Source organism: Phasianus colchicus, chromosome 4, assembly GCF_987193195.1.
Source record: "Phasianus colchicus chromosome 4, bPhaCol1.hap1.1, whole genome shotgun sequence".
Classification (NCBI taxonomy): Eukaryota; Metazoa; Chordata; class Aves; order Galliformes; family Phasianidae; genus Phasianus; species Phasianus colchicus.
This window is the reverse complement of record NC_143439.1, coordinates 37,058,718-37,076,931: the sequence shown is the minus strand read 5'-3', so window position 1 is coordinate 37,076,931 and position 18,214 is coordinate 37,058,718.

The window sequence follows — 18,214 nt, the reverse complement described above, 5'->3', positions numbered from 1 at the left end:
GAGCACCATCTGGTCACTGGGATTGTTGCAAATCTACTTATCAACACGTCTTAACAGTTTTTCTTTTGACAATTCAGTCTTTGACAGTGTCTTTTTGCCTGAGAACATGGGGTAATTTGTATTCTTAACACATCTGTGTTAGCCTCAGACAGTGCTAGAAACTGTCATGCAAAATGGAAAATATACTAACTAGCTTTATGCAATGAAATAAATTCAGATCGTTAATTCTTATGGGGAAAGATACATGGGAGAGGTGTTTCTTCCAAATTCAGAAATAAAATTCTCTTTCTGTAGATGTGGGGGTATCCCAGCAAATGATTCTGATAAGGTATGTGCTCACCAATGAATTTGCTCCTCAGTGAGTATAACTCAAGCAGAACAAAAATAAATAAATAAATAAATAAATAAATACATACATACATACATACATAAATAAATAAATAAATGAAAGCAGCTTTGGAATTGATGGGAATCCCCATGTGAAAGTATTCATTTGTGTCTAGGAACCCCCTATATGTGAATAAAAGAAGACTGTGGGATGAATTTCTAGTAAGATAAATGATCCATCTGAAAAACAAATAGGTTAGAAAGAAAAACTGAAGACAAGGTGAAACTACAGAGAAATGTCCTACTAATTGAAATTAAACTTGTGATTGATGCTAGGTACAAGCCAAGAAACTATATTCCATTGTTCTCAGATGATCAGGGGCTTTGGTTTTTCATGACATTAAATCAGATTCTTTTCTGGTACACCTCTTAAAATCCCCAGCTCATTCAGAATACCGGTATTTATACACTCCTAATCACACATACATATTTAAAAACATTAATAACCACCAATTACAAGAAGGGTCTTTAATTAATAGGTGCTGAGAGAGAAGACTTCCACAGCATGGAATATTTTTTTCTGTGAAAGCTCTCTTCATTTTAGCATATCACGCATTTTGTTCGTCAACTGAATACTGAATATCATAGGTATGTCAGAGGAAGAAGAAATGCACTTAAAATTAACAGAAAAACATTTTGTGCAAATGTCTTCAATTGAGAGTGTTCAGAAAATAACAGATTGTATGCACTTCATTTTTTCATATTTGCATTACGAATCATTAACCAGAAGAGCATATAATCCTCAGTGTAATCAATGACAATTTACAGAAGGAATCATTACATGCTGTTAATTATGATTAATTTTTTCTTGTGCTTTGATCTCTACATTAAACTAATATTTACAAGCAAGAATCTGTGTCTACTAAAAAATAATGTTTAAATTACACATATCTTACATATCTTGCAATTTTTCCATACTTCCAATGATCACCTACTGTCACCTAGGAGTTTCTATCAGCAGAAGGGATCACATAAACATATGAAGTACATGGGTTGCTCTGAAAGTAATTTTTCCTATTTACTACCATGGAAACTACAACAGATACAAAGAGCACAATTGATAGCGCAAATACTCAAGTACAAAGCACTAGTTTTCAACATATTAGCTAGGTATTTTCACCAGCAATTAACAGGAGCCTACATGCTGCACTTCTCAGAATCTGCACCAGTAAAGGTGTCCCACTGAAGCTGAAACACATCACCCATCACCTCACTGCACTCACATCCACTGTTTGGTCTCCAGAAACATTCAGCAAGTGTTGATGAAAGTCAATGGGTGCAATTTTTTCTACACGGAGAAATTCAGCGATATTCCTTGGCTTCGTATGTGCTTCTATGTCAGACTCCATTCTGTCAGACTGCCCCTCTGCAGCTGTTTGTCACACAGCAACTACATATACTGGAATATTGGTGGGAAGGTTCTCTCTCTACAAGTGTATTGAAATAAAATCTCCTGTTTTAAATTTGTTCAACCTTTTACCTGACTTCATTAATCTTTTCCTGTATATATAGTTAGCCAGACAATGGTGTAATTCATCCATTGTCCATAATCCTATAATATTACTGGAACATGTGGTTCTTGAAGAGGACAGATTGCGAAGATTTATTAACAAAAAGGCAGACTTCTGATTTTTGTCTCTTTTATTATCTTTCTCTTTTTAGATTTATCTAGGCTTTGTCTTGAAACTGAATTTCATTAGTTTCTAATTGAATCAAGGCAAAGTATTTCAAATACTTGTAATGGAAGGGTAAATTTTTTAAGCTAATACTCAGACAAAACCTCTAGTTCTAAAACAGCAAAAAGCTTCAGCTATCGCATCTAGAGTAGTTTCAAACATAAGCACATCCAAATTAAACTTTTTTTTTTTCCTTTTTAGTAAAAGAAATTTTTTTTAAATTATCACATGGCTATGATTTAGCCTATACACAACAGGAACATTAGCATGCTCATTCAAATGCATTGGGGACCACAGTGCTTAGTAGCGTATGTGACCTTTATATAAGTAGACTATTCCACTGCAATTAAGCTGGAAAAGTGACAACTGAAAAAGTTATTATTGGAAAAAAAGTCACACTAACTACATGAATAAAGCTGGTTTAAATCTCCCACTAGAAAAAGAATTATGAAATTATTTTAGTGAAAAAGGAGTAATACTTATACCTACATTGCTGTTTACAGTATTCACCCTCTGCTATGATGATTTAAGAACAAATCACTTCAGTTGAGGTGGTTAACCATGGTGTACTCATGCACTTCCTTTAAGCCTTTAAGGTCTCAAAAAAAAAAAATATATAAAAAAAAAAAAAGTCTACTGTCCTTTTCTGTTTCTAAACACTGCTCAGAGGAATCGAGCATGTGGCATTTAGCCTGTAATACCCCCAATACATTAGGTGTTTAATAAGTCATACTCCTGCTCAATATCAGGACAAAGAAAGCTATAGTCCCTTCAGAATGGGAGCATTTCTAGTACGAATTTCATAACCTATGTAATACAGTTCTAACTACACCTAATCTAGACAATGTTCTGGAAAATACTATTGATGGTCTTCTACTTTGACTGAATTTTTAATAATCAATGAAGAAACAATTCTAAACCTAGAAGTCAAGCTGAATTCAAGAAATAAACTATTTTTAACTCTGTCATCAAAAAGTCTCATGAATATAATTTTCATACCAATTCAATACATCTTTCCTTCACTCTCAGGTTCTCAGGTAAATTTTACACTACCATGAACGGTTCTGCTGAAGTAAGTTTACTTCTTTGGCCTGTGCAAATTCTAGAAAACAAAGATTCTTTTAAAAATGTCAAATTACTGGTTGTGACATTACCTGTTCCTAATGAACAAAGAAAAATGTATTACTGCTGTTGTGCTTTCCTTCTCTGCCTTAGCTGCAAACTTACTTTCTTTCACAGCTCATTTTTAATTTTTAGGATATGCTAGGATCTGGTTTTAATGAATATGTGGAATAAGCAGTTGTCTTGCATTTTCAGAGCTCAGAATCTTAACTGCTTCACTTTTATTTGCTGAAATCACATTCATCTCCTACTCACAGCAGTCTGAGGATTAACATAAAAATAGACTTCAATCATTTCAGTGCTGATTTCTTTTCTTCTAAAACACATTAGGAAGCTAAAAACAGAATTGTGTTGATGATACAAATTATCCAGGACTCCAGTCTTGAGCACAAGCACCACCTGTGGTTCATGTGAAGGATGTGGGGAAGATAATTGCTATCCTCCTCTTTGTGTATTGAACTTTCAACTGCTTGAACATAATGAGCCTGATTATGCTAGAACATTCAATTGGTTAAACAGTTAACTGTTTGAAAACAATCTGACTTAAAGATACCAATATAGGTGCTGATTAAAAATACTAGCAAGTTATGCATTTTTCCACTGGTTTAAGTCTTGTTCTACAGGAACACTATAGACTGTTTAAAAAACAACAAAAACAAAACAGTAAGAAAGGTGCAGAAGGATTTACCAATGTATGTTGAAGAGATAAAGGGCTGAAGAATATTTTGTTGAATAGATGCCCTTAGAACATAGCAAAGTATAGAGACAGTCTAACACTAATTCTAGATCTCAAAACTCAACAGCTTAAAGGCACATCTGTGCAGACAAAGATCTGGATTTTCACTGTAGTCAGCTCAACCTGAAATAGTATGCATAGATACTCCTGAAAGTAATGCCTTCTATTTAATTCCATGGAAACAACAATAGATACAAAGAGCATAATAACACTATTTCATAGATCAAAAATGAATAGTAATACAGGAATAGAAAAAGCCTTAAGAAAATATTTCCCATTGAAAGTATTTGAGGGTAAAATTCAGACCTTAGTTTTGGGAATTAAAATCTTCATAGAACTGTCACAGAACTTTAAAATGCAGAAATCAGTGCCCTCTTCACTACCCATCTCCTTCTGCATAAGGAAATATATCTGTTAATTCCATTAATTTGATTCTTTGTGCCAATCCATTTTATACATAGGACAGTTGGAAATTAGGGGGATGGAAGAAAAGATAATTACATTTTCCTGTACCTTTTTCTTTTATGTATTCAAATTTTGTATTTTTTTTGATCCATCAACCCACAGATAAAATATATCTAAATTCATGCTAAATTATTTCTGATTATAATAATGAAACATTAACAATACATTCATGGGATTCCTGCTTTTGGGGTTTTCTGGAGTTTGTTTGTTTATGTTATTGGTTTTTTTTGTTTTTTTTTTTTTTTTTAAAGGCAACCTTTTCTAATGGACATTTTGACTTCTACAACACATGCAGGGTGAGAAAGATACTTGAAAATAAAGCTGGCAGCCAGCTGCTCAAGACTTATTTATAAATTTCTTATGGTCTTCTTTTGTAGCTCAGCCAGTAAGTAGTTCAGCCACACTGTAATTGGAATGCCTCCTGATGTTTTAGAGAAATGAGATATAAATACATACAAAGCCAGATGCCCAGAATGGCAGAAGTTTTACAGACAGCCAGCTGGGAAACTGTTTTGAAAGCCACAGAGAAGGTAAAACAGCTAAGTTTTCTTATGCCTGCTAAAGCGTAAGTGTTGCAGTGATGAGATGAATAACTGGTCCCTTTGACTCTACATGACAGGTTTTAAGATGCTACCAAGGAAAAGAGCAAGCTGAGGTGTGTTCCATACCTTGGAGATCTACTAAAGTGTGTTTCCAGCATGATAAACAAGAGATCAAGTGATTCCACTACATATCCAGGGGAGAGAGCCAAGTTTTAAAAGTTTTCTTTTTAAAGATATCAAAAAAACAGGAGATATGAAATTCTCTTCTCTTCTTCAATCATACAAAACCAATATTTTAGTAAGTGGTAGTCACAGCATTTAAATGGTATTCAAGTAATAAACTATACTTGTGTAAACTTTTTAAAAATCAATCTCTGCATATACTGCAAAACCAAGATACCAGTTACCAGAATATGCATTGCTTTTTTAACACATATGTGCACACATATTCTAAGGGTATTAAAAATCATGTTTTCTTCCTGTTACCTTTCATAAGCCAACAAGCCTAACTGCTTGAAGTTCAAGAATGAATAAAAATGGAGGACAAACTACCTTATGTTTGCTTTATGTTATCAACAAAAAAGGAAAGATTTGAGACTACTGAAATATACCATGAGAAATATTCCAATATTACAGATGCTACTCACAATTCCTAAGCTTTATGGAAAAGAAAATACAGACGTTGAAGTGCTCCTTCTTTCCAATAGGTAGAAACAGAAACAGATCAACAACTATTGGAATGTGATTTAGAAGGTATGTTCTGCTAAACCAGCAGTGAAAAAGAAAATGCTGACACACATGCCAAACAAGGAAAAATAGGCTCTCTGGTCTTTTTTGGGACTTTGGGAAGAAAGTATCTGCTGCTGTGCTGTGAGACAAGGTTGTGGGATTGAAAGATTTTCCTATCACTGTCTGGGGAATAAAAGAATGAATCATGACAGTATGTCCTAACCTCTTAGATAAGTTGTTCTTATGCCACAGAATGCCACAGAAAAATCAAAATCCAGCCCCCACCTCACCCTCCCAAGATTTTCTAAGGTTCATAATCTACCTGAGGGATACAGAAAAAATGAAATTATCAGAACTAGTGCTGCTGTGTTAAAAAACTAGTTCCAAGATCATGAAATTCTGCCAGAGGGAACATACTTCTGTTGAAAATAAATACTAGATTTTCCATTTTCAATGTAACATTCCCTCACATAAAAGGTATTGTCGGATTACAGAATCACAGAATCACAGAATCGTAGGGGTTGGAAGGGACCTCCAGAGATCATCGAGTCCAACCCCCCTGCCAAAGCAGGATCCCTACACCAGGTCGCACAGGTAGGCGTCCAGGCGGGTCTTGAATATCTCCAGAGAAGGAGACTCCACAACCTCCCTGGGCAGCCTGTTCCAGTGCTCCGTCACCCTCACCGTAAAGAAGTTCTTGCGCACATTGGTGCGGAACTTCCTATGCTCCAGCTTCTGGCCATTTCCCCTTGTCCTGTCTCCGCACACTGCTGAAAAGAGTCTGGCCTCGCCACTTTGCCCCCCACACCTTAGATATTTATAGACCTGGATCAGGTCCCCTCTCAGTCTTCTCTTCTCAAGGCTAAACAGACCCAGCTCACTTAGCCTTTCCTCATAGGGGAGATGCTCCAGGCCCTTCACCATCTTTGTGGCTCTCCGCTGGACTCTTTCCAGCGGAGATTACAATTCATGAAAGCTTTCCTTGCAAAAGCAAGTATTCTGAGAAGACTAAAAAATCTGCTATTTTTTTTTTTTTTTAAACAAATCTTGTATCATATTGGCATCACCATAGCAACAGCATATGCATAATCTTATGCATAAATGGAGTGTAAAGGTTGAACTAGTCATTTGTGAATGCCCAACTATGGCAACATTAAGTTACAGTAATTTCATGACCAAATCAGTCAGCAAGTTCTCTTTCATTTTGGAAAAAATAAATAAATAAGGTTACTAAGTGTTACAAACAACAGGTGCCAGCTAGCACTATCAGGCAAACTGTTTCACAGGCTCAATTTGAATTTTTCCATAGAAATACAGTGATTAGAATTCTTCTCTATATATTTACACTAGGTTCAGCACAGTATTTTCACAAAGATTTACTACCTTACGTATATTCCAGCACTAGGATTTAGCCAAAGATAGACTATAAAGTGGATTTTGGAAATTAGAAAAAGAATTATTTTAATGAAGTAAACTCAGTAAGACCATTTTTGCTTGGTTTCCATTTTAGTCATTACTTCGGATGAGAAAGCAAAGGTGTGCAGAAGGTAGGTAACAGGATATAGTCAGGGGAAAATATGAGGATAGTGTGTGTTGGGTATGTACCTATTATGGGAAAATAGAACAGGAAAAGCTGTAATTGGGAAAAAAACATAGTCTTTGAAATGCTTGTCACCAACAAAAAAGCCTTGATTATAGTTGAATTATCAGTTTCTGATATAAAAACTTAGTTTAAATATTTATTTTGGGAAAAATAAGGCAGTTTTTAAAAGAATCAGACATCATGACTGCATGTTTATTCCAGTGATCACTTTTTTAAACACTGGTGATTTTACTCTAGAGCTTTTAAGTTAAGGAAGCTAGGCAATTATTCAAGCAACCTAAAAGCTATGTCTTTGTTAAAAGCTTCACAAGAAAGTTTTCCAGGTGACATAGGATTATGTATTCCATATCTAAGAAAATGTACTTTCCTAAGCTTGGATAGATTTTAGGAGAGTTGCTCCAAAAGTAATGTCTCCTATTTTATGATGTAGACCTGTGGCATCAGAGGCAGATGTCAGTGATATGGTAGAAAAGGTTGAACCTTTCCATCAATATTCTGTTACATTTTGTTGTCATGTGACAGATGGCAGCAAGAGGGGCAGTCTGACAGAACAGTGTCTGACATGGAAGTATGTATGAAGAAAAGGTGTGTCACTGAATTCCTCTGTGTGGAAAAAAATGCACCAACATTCATTGGTGCGTGTTGAACATTTATGGAGACCAAACTGCAGCTGTGAGCACAGTGAGGTGGTGCGTGGTGCATTTCAACAGTGATGACAACAACTCTGGTCACCTCTGCTAGCCTCTGCTAGTGCAGATTCTTACAAGCAGCATGCTAGACTCTCGTTCATTGCTGATGAAAATGCACAGCCAATGGTGATGACTAAGTCAAAAATTACTGCTTTGTAGCTGAGTATTTGGTCTATCAAATAGTGCTATTGTGCTCCTTGTATCTGTTGTACTTTCTATGTAAATAAATAGAGCAACCTATGTAATATTGCAGTTTCTTACATGAAAGCTGCTACATCTTGAATGTACATTTAAGTAGTTTTAAAGTCACTGGTGAAGGAGGGACAGAGGAAAGAAAATAATTTACTATTAATATTGATCATATAATACTCCTAAAGATGCAAAATATTGATTGACATTTATAAACTACTAAATAGATGTGAAGTCACATGTGACAGTAAGGAATCCAGAAAATTTTTTCTCAGCTGAAAAATTAAGGCTGACTTGATTAGATTTATTTTTACAAGTTAATACACTTCTTGAGGAGTCCTAAATTTACAGCATCTAAAAGCCAGTGAATGTGATTTGTCATTGCTTTTGTAAAATATTACAAGCTTTGTACTAGCACTGCAGACCTAATCAAGTTTCTGGGCTTTTCTTGGTCTTAGTCGGTTTTAGCTTGTTGTAGCTGTAGTAACAATTTTTTAGTGACAAAGAGGCAGCTGTACCTTAGCTCTCTTAATAACATTAATGGTAAAAGCTACTTATCGCACAACTATTGACAGCCCTTAGCAAATGGGAGTTAGTGAGGTTCCTGAGGCAAAGATTGGAAAACTTCAGGTGGGAATCAAGGGAGAAAAAGTAAGCAGGGACACTGTGTTACTAGAAATACTTAAGTAACTATGTAGACACAAAACTGTACAGAAAGATATTTTCTTACCATAAAGATCATATTCTTCCCAGCAACTAAGTTAGGTCTGTGACGATTCATTGCAACTCCCACTCTACTCGAATAACACTGTCACTCTAGGAGCCAGAAGAACACTGGAATGTAAGCATACCACTGGAAGAAGTGGATGGGCATTACTAACTGACAATATCGCATATAGTTTAAACTATACTATTACTAAGACTACTGTGATAATTAGACTATTTTGTCTGATCTGGGAGTGCGACTATCATTGTAACTGAAATGTTAATAGCAGTAGTTTGTTGTATTTATTAGAACAGACTTCAGTTTGACTAGCAATAATATTTTTCACTTTGTATATTGAAGAAGAAATTAAAATTGCAACTGCTTATCCAAGGCAATTCTTACCTGAGGAATGACCTGTCCTGTTGATAGGAAAGTCTATCTGCACAACTAGGCTGAAAAGTAATAGCCCACACATCAACTTTATATTAAGGCAGCATAAATTCCCTTGCAGGCAGGTTAAGAAATGACACATTATTGATTTTTAAAGACTTGATTGGTGCTGTTAAAACTGCATAATTATTGTGGAAATCTCTGCTATTAGTACGAGCTGGGGGATGTAAGGATGGAGCACAACCCTATCGAAAAGGACCTTGGGATACTGATAGATGGCAAGCTGGACAGGAGTCAATAGGGATGGAACACCTCTCTTACAAGGACAGGCTGAAAGAGCTGGGATTGTTCCGCCTAGAAGAGAGAAGACTCCGGAAAGATCTGAGAACAGCCTTTCATTATCTAAAGAGAGACTAGAAAAGAAAGAAGGGGACAGACTCTTTAGCAGGGTCTGCAGTGATAGGACAAGGGGAATGGTTTCAAATTTAAAGAGGAGCAATTTAGACTGGATATAAAAAAGTTGTTGTCTTGCAATAAGGATGGTGAAGCATTGGAACAGGCTGCTGAGAGATATGGTAGATGCCCCATCCTTGAAGACATTCAAGGTCAGGATGGACAGGGCTCTGAACAACCTGATCTAGCTTTAGGTGTTCCTGTACATTGCAAGGGAGTTGGACTAGATGACCTTTAACAGTACCTTTCAACTCAAAATCTCTATGATTATGATGATTCTATGTAAGGATTCATCTCATGCTATGGCTTCACAGACCACTCACTAAAATGCTTATGTCAGGAGCATTCTGTTTAATACATTGTTCATTAAATATCTTTAAGAAAAAATGTACACTTAATTTTCCTCAAAGAGTACAATGAATATTCTCAAACAGTACATATTTTTCTCTCATTCCATTTACAAAAGCTTTAAGTTAGTAGTCTACACTAATTAGTTCAGACTGCATTGCCATTCATTTCCATCTGGAAATAACATGCCTTTTTAGCACTGTCTAGAAACATAGAAGTGAAATAAAACTAAAATATGCAATTCCAATGAGCAAAGGTATTATATTTTATTCATCCTCCAAAGGTCACAAAGACCAAAATCTTTTTAGAGCATGTCATTCACTTTCAGCCTTGCACCATGAGCTCTCAGCTCAGGGATGATCAAAGATCAAAAGATGCCTCACTAAATTACAAGAAAAATGTCTGCATTCTGTTTTGTTACAATCCTATTAGACACAGTGAATCTTATGCCTCAGTTGCATGCCAGAAAAGCTATATGCAATGGAAACACCCTTTTTCAGAGCCTATTCCAATACTTTATTTAGTAGTGGCCTCATGACATCAGAATATTTTTTCCTCACACAGACAGATTTACTAATCTTCAAATCCTTCTTAAATTTCACATCCATCTACCTCTTACCACTTCTGCATAATACTGTAAGACTCCTCAGGAGAAAGGCCAAATCTCACAAACTGCTCATCCCCCATGTAAACCCCTCACATATATCTTAGACTGGAACATTTGAACAGCAAAACCTTCTAAGACTGTCACTATACTTAGAATTGAGGATAAACATTATTCTAATGTTAAACTCCACAGTGTATTAGGTTTGAAACAGTCCAAATTATATAAATTATTTTTTATTTACCCTACTTGAACATCCCTGCCCTTCAGAGTTGCAGCTCGGTTGTGGCTAGCAGAAATGATTGCTGTCCCCCAGACAAGAGGGGAGGACTGTGAGGAATTCTGTGTTCTTTATTACTTAAGAAAAATAAAGAAGATATACTCTCAAGCTCTAGGAAACACATTCAGTCCAGATTAAAAATTCTATGGAACGTTTATTCCTATATATATAGATTGAAAGGAAACCATCCACACAAAAAATTAAAAAGTGAGATTTGTAGAGGGAACAAGCTTTGTTTAAAAGCAAATCTCCAAACTAAGCCTGTGGACTACTTATCACAAAGGCAGCTATTTCACTTTACATGGTTTTTAAACTCTACAAATTAAATTAAGAACCTGAGACTAGTATAACTGTATTTTAATTAATTTGGGGGCAAATAAGAATACGTTTTCATTGAAAATGTTTATTTCCCTGGTTTAGCCCTTGAGCAGGATTAGCAATTGAGAAAAAAAAAAAGAAAAAAAAAAGAAAAAAAAAAAGAAAAGGAAAAAGAAAAAGAAAAGAAAAAGAAACAAAAAACTACAGTCACTTTTCCTCAAGAGAAATAAAAGAAATGAGAGGAACAAAAGGTAATTATAATTATTGAAACAACATGCCTTATAATCTTTCAGAATTTCTTCCAAGCTGGGCTGCTCTATGATTCTATGAAAAAAAAAAAAAAAAAAAAAAAAAAAAACCAAGCAAATAAACAAACAAAACAAAATCAGAAAAAAAAAAATCCAATCAGTAATATAATACCTTATGTACCGTATACTTCTTTTATTACCAAGAGTTCCCCATGTAATGGAAATAGACAAAACTATAATTCAGAAATAAGAAACCAGAAGGACTGTAAAAGTGAAATGGACTTCTGACAAATGATACTGTATAGAATATGACTTTACAGACTGACAAAACAAAACACTCCTCTCCCGCACTAGTTAACTAAAATAGTGTATAGTCTAAGTGAAGCATGGGTGTTTCAGTATTAATCTTTTACTCTGGCACAACTATTTGTCAAAGCTATTGAACCTTGAATTTTCTTTTTTTTTGGGGGGGAGGGGGTTGTTTTCTTTATGTATAGGCTGGTTTGGAGGCTATGGCTTTAACTGAATTACCATGCCTGTAAGCACACTTATCCCAAGTAGTCCAGTGACATTAAAGTCTTACGTAAGTCTTGCTTGATTTAAATTTCATACCTTGCATATTCTCAGAATACTTGAATACTGTGAAGTTTAATCATTATGAAAGAATTACCTGAGTGAAAGTAGTCCAGACTTGGAGTTAATAGTGAGCTTACAGAACTGATACTTCTGTTTTCTGTTTGTCGCTACTACATTTAATAACTGGCTCAAAACCCATTCTATGCTATTATTTCAGTACAACTGCAGAAATCGTCGTTACAGTAAATTACATTTACAAATCTAGGGAAAATAGGGAAACATGATTGAGTAATTTTCTAGAATGCTTCTTATAAGTATCTGTGTAAACATAAGCCATTTTTCCATGGACACATTAGCAAAGCAAGAAAACCCAATCTGCCTTCCTCTTTCTCTTTGTCTGATTAGAGACTATGTGGTAACAAGTTCTGATACTCCATACAGGAAGTATCTGAATGTTCTTTCCAGCCTGTTAATGACAAACAGTTCACCTATTTTTTTTCCAGTAGCTGTTCCAGTTTTCAGTTGTTTCCATTTTCTTTTCTTCTAGCTGTCTAGAGAAAGACAGTTATTATGATTAAATGGCAACAGCTTGCTTAGTATCAAGCATACAGACATACTCATGTTGTCTTTAAATTCCAGACAAAAATGAATTTTCTGACTCACCCTATCTTCCTGTCTTCCAACAGTGATTTAGATCTGAGAGAACATCATATGATATGCTCAACTTTTGAATCTGTTTTCTTGGAGGAAAATAATTTACACTTGCTGCAGAAAGCTGAAGAATAAATGGTAAAAAACCATAGCACCTGTAGCTCTTTAAAAATCCCTATATTCTGATAGCCATACATGCAAAAAACTTCCAAAGGAAAACGAGATTTGCTATACCATATCAGATCACTGATGCATATAGTCTGCTATCTTGCAGGTGCCAGCCCTTCAGAGAAATGCAAAACACACCCAGGTTCTTTAGAACTAGAACACACTCAAGTTGCTACTATGAAGTTTATTTGTGTATACAAATATGTTATTTTCCTCTAAATGCTGTCATGCTCTCATTTGTCACTGACTTAATGAATACATTTATTTTTCACTTGTATATGTAAGACTTGTGTTGTTGATCACTGGACATCTGAGTGGAAAAAAATGAGTTAGTACAACCAACACTGCATTATTTTTTGAAGAAAATTGTGTAGTTAGCCTGAAAAATCATTTGCCTAGCAAATTAAATGCCTCATGTGGGAGAAGAGAGGTTTGGCTGATTTCAGTGAATGGAGTTCCTCAAAATGAATTCTTTCTTTTCTTCTTCTGAAAACTCATGTTAGAAAAGAAGTTACTGCACTAAATTGCATTACATTTGAACTGTGACGCACACAAACCTTCTATATCTATTTATTCCTAAGAATTGATTTTAATGAATCTATGGGGGTTGCTCCAATAGCCCATATATGCTACACTTTAACACTTTCATTTCTTATACTTGCCTATTTATTCTTATAGTTTATCATTTAGGAAACAAGAATTTCCCTCACATGAATGAGGGAATGATATTTCCAATCTATTATTGGCTCAGTACATCCTAGACAAGTACATCACATCAACAAGTACATTGGCTCAGTACATGCTAGTCTGGTCCACAGTTTATAAGAATTAAAAATTAATAATGATAGTTTTTTCCCTTACATACATTGCTAAAATGCTTACAACTGTAAAACCATTGAGAGTGGTTTTCATCAGATGAGAATGAAAATAGAGCAACAGAGGCTGAATTCAACACTGGATGAAAGCAAGAAATATCTGTGTCAAAGAAATATTTAAAAATCCAAAAAGGAAATGAAGAAAGTTTAAGTGGAAAACAGGAGTTATGAACTGCACGGTAAAAATATTCTAAAGGGGGAAGACAAAATATAGATAAACAAAGTAATGTAAAAAGAAATCAAAAGTTTGTAAAGACTCAATGGTAAGGTCTGCAGAATAACACTGAAGGAAAAAAACATTGGAAAACTGAACGCAAAAGATCATAGAAGAGAATAAAAAAATAGAGAGGATTTGCTTGTTTTTGAGGTTCAAAAAATTTTGAAGGCTTAGAAATGCACTCCCTGAGACACATTTTCTAGACTTTTGTCTTTTATCATCATCAGAAACATACAGAGAAGGAACTCACCAAAGAGAAATTTATACTTTGCTCCCATATGCTCTTATTACACACTCCTAACTCCAGGTCTAGAGGATGACTTACATGCTCTGCTTTATTCTCATCACATTTGTGACCCCTCCTTGCTTTGGAGTTAGAAAGAAAATAAAAAGTTACACTGTCAAGGTATATTGTGTTCTTTCCTTATTTGGCTAGATTTTCAGTGAAGGTGCTTTTTTCATGAGAGTCCTCAATAAAATATAAGGAATATTTATTAAAAGACACTTTTCCTAAAGTGGTATAGAAGTTTGAGGATTCCAGTTTCTGGTACTATACAGCATCAGCTTACCGTACAGTCCTATGAAAGAGCAGAATGCAGGACTGCCAGCAAAATGGGACCAAGTGGCTTGAAGACTGACTTCCAGGCCCACTACAAATAGCAACAAACAAGAGTTGTGGGAAGAATGCTGATATGCTACTGCTGTAATCACTGAACTGCTGTCTGTTTAAACCACGTTTTATCTACTTCATCATGTTATGTTACATACCCAAGGCAGCCACAAAGATAGTAACTGTCACAAAGGTCCAAAGTAAATGATAACCATAAAATATATGCATCTTCAGTTAAAGAAAATCAATGTCTCCACAGTTGTTAGTTATGAAATACAACCAGTCATATTCCTAAAAATATATATATCTAAGATAAGTAAGCAGTTTTTTTCTGGATGATTGCAAATAAAAATTACTACTGATAAATCTGCCAGTCTCTATAGATCCATTCTAGATAGGAAAATGGGCAGAGACAAAATTGCATTCATATTACTAATAAAGCTGTTTAAAAGCTTTGACTTGATCCAACAAGTTACCTATTATGAAGACACAGTGAGAAGCCTCAGTCTTAGAAGATATAAAATAAATAAGATGAAAACAAGACAAGAAATATAAAGGCTGTTGCACTGGCATAAGAAGAATTTTCTAATTTGTATTATTATTGGTACTGAATGGGTAGTTACATTTCCACTAATACATTCAACTTTTATTCTAGTATCTTAAGGTATACAGATGGATAGAATAAAAAACATAATATGTACTAGGTTAATACCTGAAGTAAAAATGTATTTATGGGATATTTTTAAACACTCTAACAGCCACTTCCCTTAATGAATCATTGGAATTTCTGTATAAACTAGTGGGTAACACTTAAATGTATACTGTAACATAAATAAAATTAGCACATTATTTCCCACTGCCTTTGATAATATTATGATTTTGTAGTGATGGGTTCTCACTCTCTTGTAATGTAAAAAGCCATCACAGTAAATTGCTTTCAATCTTAAATGTTCTCAGATTTTTCTGCAGACTTATTTTAACAGTTAACTTCTTCCTAGAATTTCCTTGTATATAAGGTTAATTTTTAGTTTTATTTAAAAAGAAGTGTATTTATCTTTTTCTAGAAGTACATTGTAGCAGAAAGAATACTGAATTTTTGTCTGTATTGGGTTTATAATCCTCCAATCTTAACACAATTAATATAAAACACAAGTAGACGTGCAAGGCCATACCAGTATTACCTGTCTAGGATATAAGATTATAATACTAAAGTAGAACAAGTATTTCAAACAAAAAGGACGTCTTTCAAAGTTGAACATCGCTTGTAGTGACAACTAATGAACTCTAAGTACTATTTCAGAAGCTCAGTTGACGCTCTCTTCCTAGGTACCTGAAGGGAAGTAATATAAATTTTTTAAGTACAAGTTTCTAATAATACAGAGTTCTGTAGCTTCTTTCTTTCAATACTTTTAATTAGAGCTAGAAAAGAACCTATTTTGATACCAACTGTCCTTTGTAGCAACACTTCACAACATGCAACCTGTAAAGGTCAGTCTATCAAGCTGCAATACATAAAATACAAATGAAATTAGAATAAGGAAAATCTCTCCAGACTGTTCTTCTATGAAACCAAAGCAACAATAAAAGTCACCCTTTTAGAACAAATCACACGTGCTTCAGCTATGAGAGAAAGTATACTTCTGAAAACTCTAAAAGTCAGTCTGATTAAAAATAGAACTATAGAATAGCATCAGAGAATGCTTTGAGTTGGAAGGGACCATAAACACTGTTCGTTCAGTGGCCAATTACTTCGTTCCCCATCATTGTTATCACAGCATTAGCATAGCAAGAGAGCTATCCAGAGCTTAAGTGGGGATGGTACACTTTTCAGATTGTTACTTTTAGTTATCTGACTGACAGGCTGATGCAAGCGTGTCAGTTCTATTTCTGGATGGCTGCTGATTGATGAATAGCAGGTTATTGTCAAGTGCAAAATCTATCCGCTGCCTTAAGAGAATGTTGTTTAGACCATCCACAGTCTTTTGGCTTGCCTGGGCTGCACTGAGTGAAGAATGGTTGTCTAGGTCTGTACAGAGATTTTTGATGAAATTTTACTTTTCTTATACTTCATCCTTGAAAACACTATTTCAGAAATGTACTTATTGTCAAAAAGTGATGTCATGAATAAGGTATAATCAGGAAGCAAGGGATATTTCTCTCTGGTAAGATAGGTCTTATTTAAAGTCTTGTAAAGAGACATGGTCAAATTTTTCTTTGAGTTGAGTGTCTAATTGCAATTCTATAAATTCTATTTAGACTGAAAATTGAGTTGCAAATATGCCAAAAAGTTGATTTTTTTTTTTTTTTGGGGGGGGGGGGGCGAGGGGAGGGGGTCAATCTTGAAATCTATTCTCAAATTCCTTTATCAAAACAGAAAGCATGGCTGCACGGGTTATGATATGTTTAACTCATTTAAATGAGCAATCAAATCCACAAAAAATGCTAAATCTAGGAGCTATTTTTTTTATCTTCATGTTCTGGCACAAATATTCCTTTTGATTTCATAAATGACTTAATTTCATTTGAAAAATCACAAAAATTTTTTAGCATTTTACCCCAGCTTACCCACCTTCCTTCAGAAAAGAAAATGATGTCCCTGTAATAAGCACACATACTTCTAAGAAATTCCTGTAAATTGTAATGATTCAAGTTATGAAATTCACAGGTTGATAACTATTGACACAAATTTATTCATCTTTAAATCTTTTGTGCATAATTTTTCTTTACATAAAATGCAGTGATATTTCATCAAATGTGAGTAGTGGCAACCGCATCATTCTCTACTAATTTTATAAAACTTCTTTTACTTACCAACCACCACCAGGGCATCATCAGTAGCTATACCAAAAATTTTAAAGAAAATAGCTTTAATGTAAATTTTACTGCTTCATACAAAACAAGGAATTTAGCTGTATCTTTTAATGGCATCAAAGAGACATTTCTTCAGTGCCTTTATATTTGTTATCAATACCTCTAATAGAAATGGCAAGTTGAGCCATATCTGTAGTATCAACACTTTCATAACACCAAAGCACAATATTTGAAAATAACTGCTTTTCTCTCCAAATTTATTTTGATAGAATTTCCTATTTCTTCAATTCACCTGGCTATAGTCTGATGAGACAAGCTGATTTTATATATAAAAAAAAAAACCAAACATTTCTCATCAAGACAAATATCTGCTATGTTTTCCATATATTTCTCAATAAACTCACCATCAGTAAGTGGTTTTGATTATTTTGCAATCAGATTTACTATCACATAACTAGCTTTTAGGCGTAATAGAGTCCATCTGAATTGTAACTTTTAAAAAAAATATTGCTCAGTTCTGCTGTTTTGGCTATATGAAACATTCCGTGATATGCATAAAATTTGGCAATACATTTTTGTATATAACGTATTTGTAAACTGCAATATTTGAAAACTGACATGATTTCCTTAAAAATTAGGCATAGCGCCAAATTATTTGTCTTGACAAAAAAAATAGTAATCTGCCCATTTTTTAACACTCTTTCTCTGATTTTTCCTTTTTGGGGTTCCGTTTTCCTTTGAGACATTAGGCAGGTTGAAAAACTGTTAGTAATCACTGAGTTTTACTCACAAAGCATCACAAATGCACATAATGCTTAATA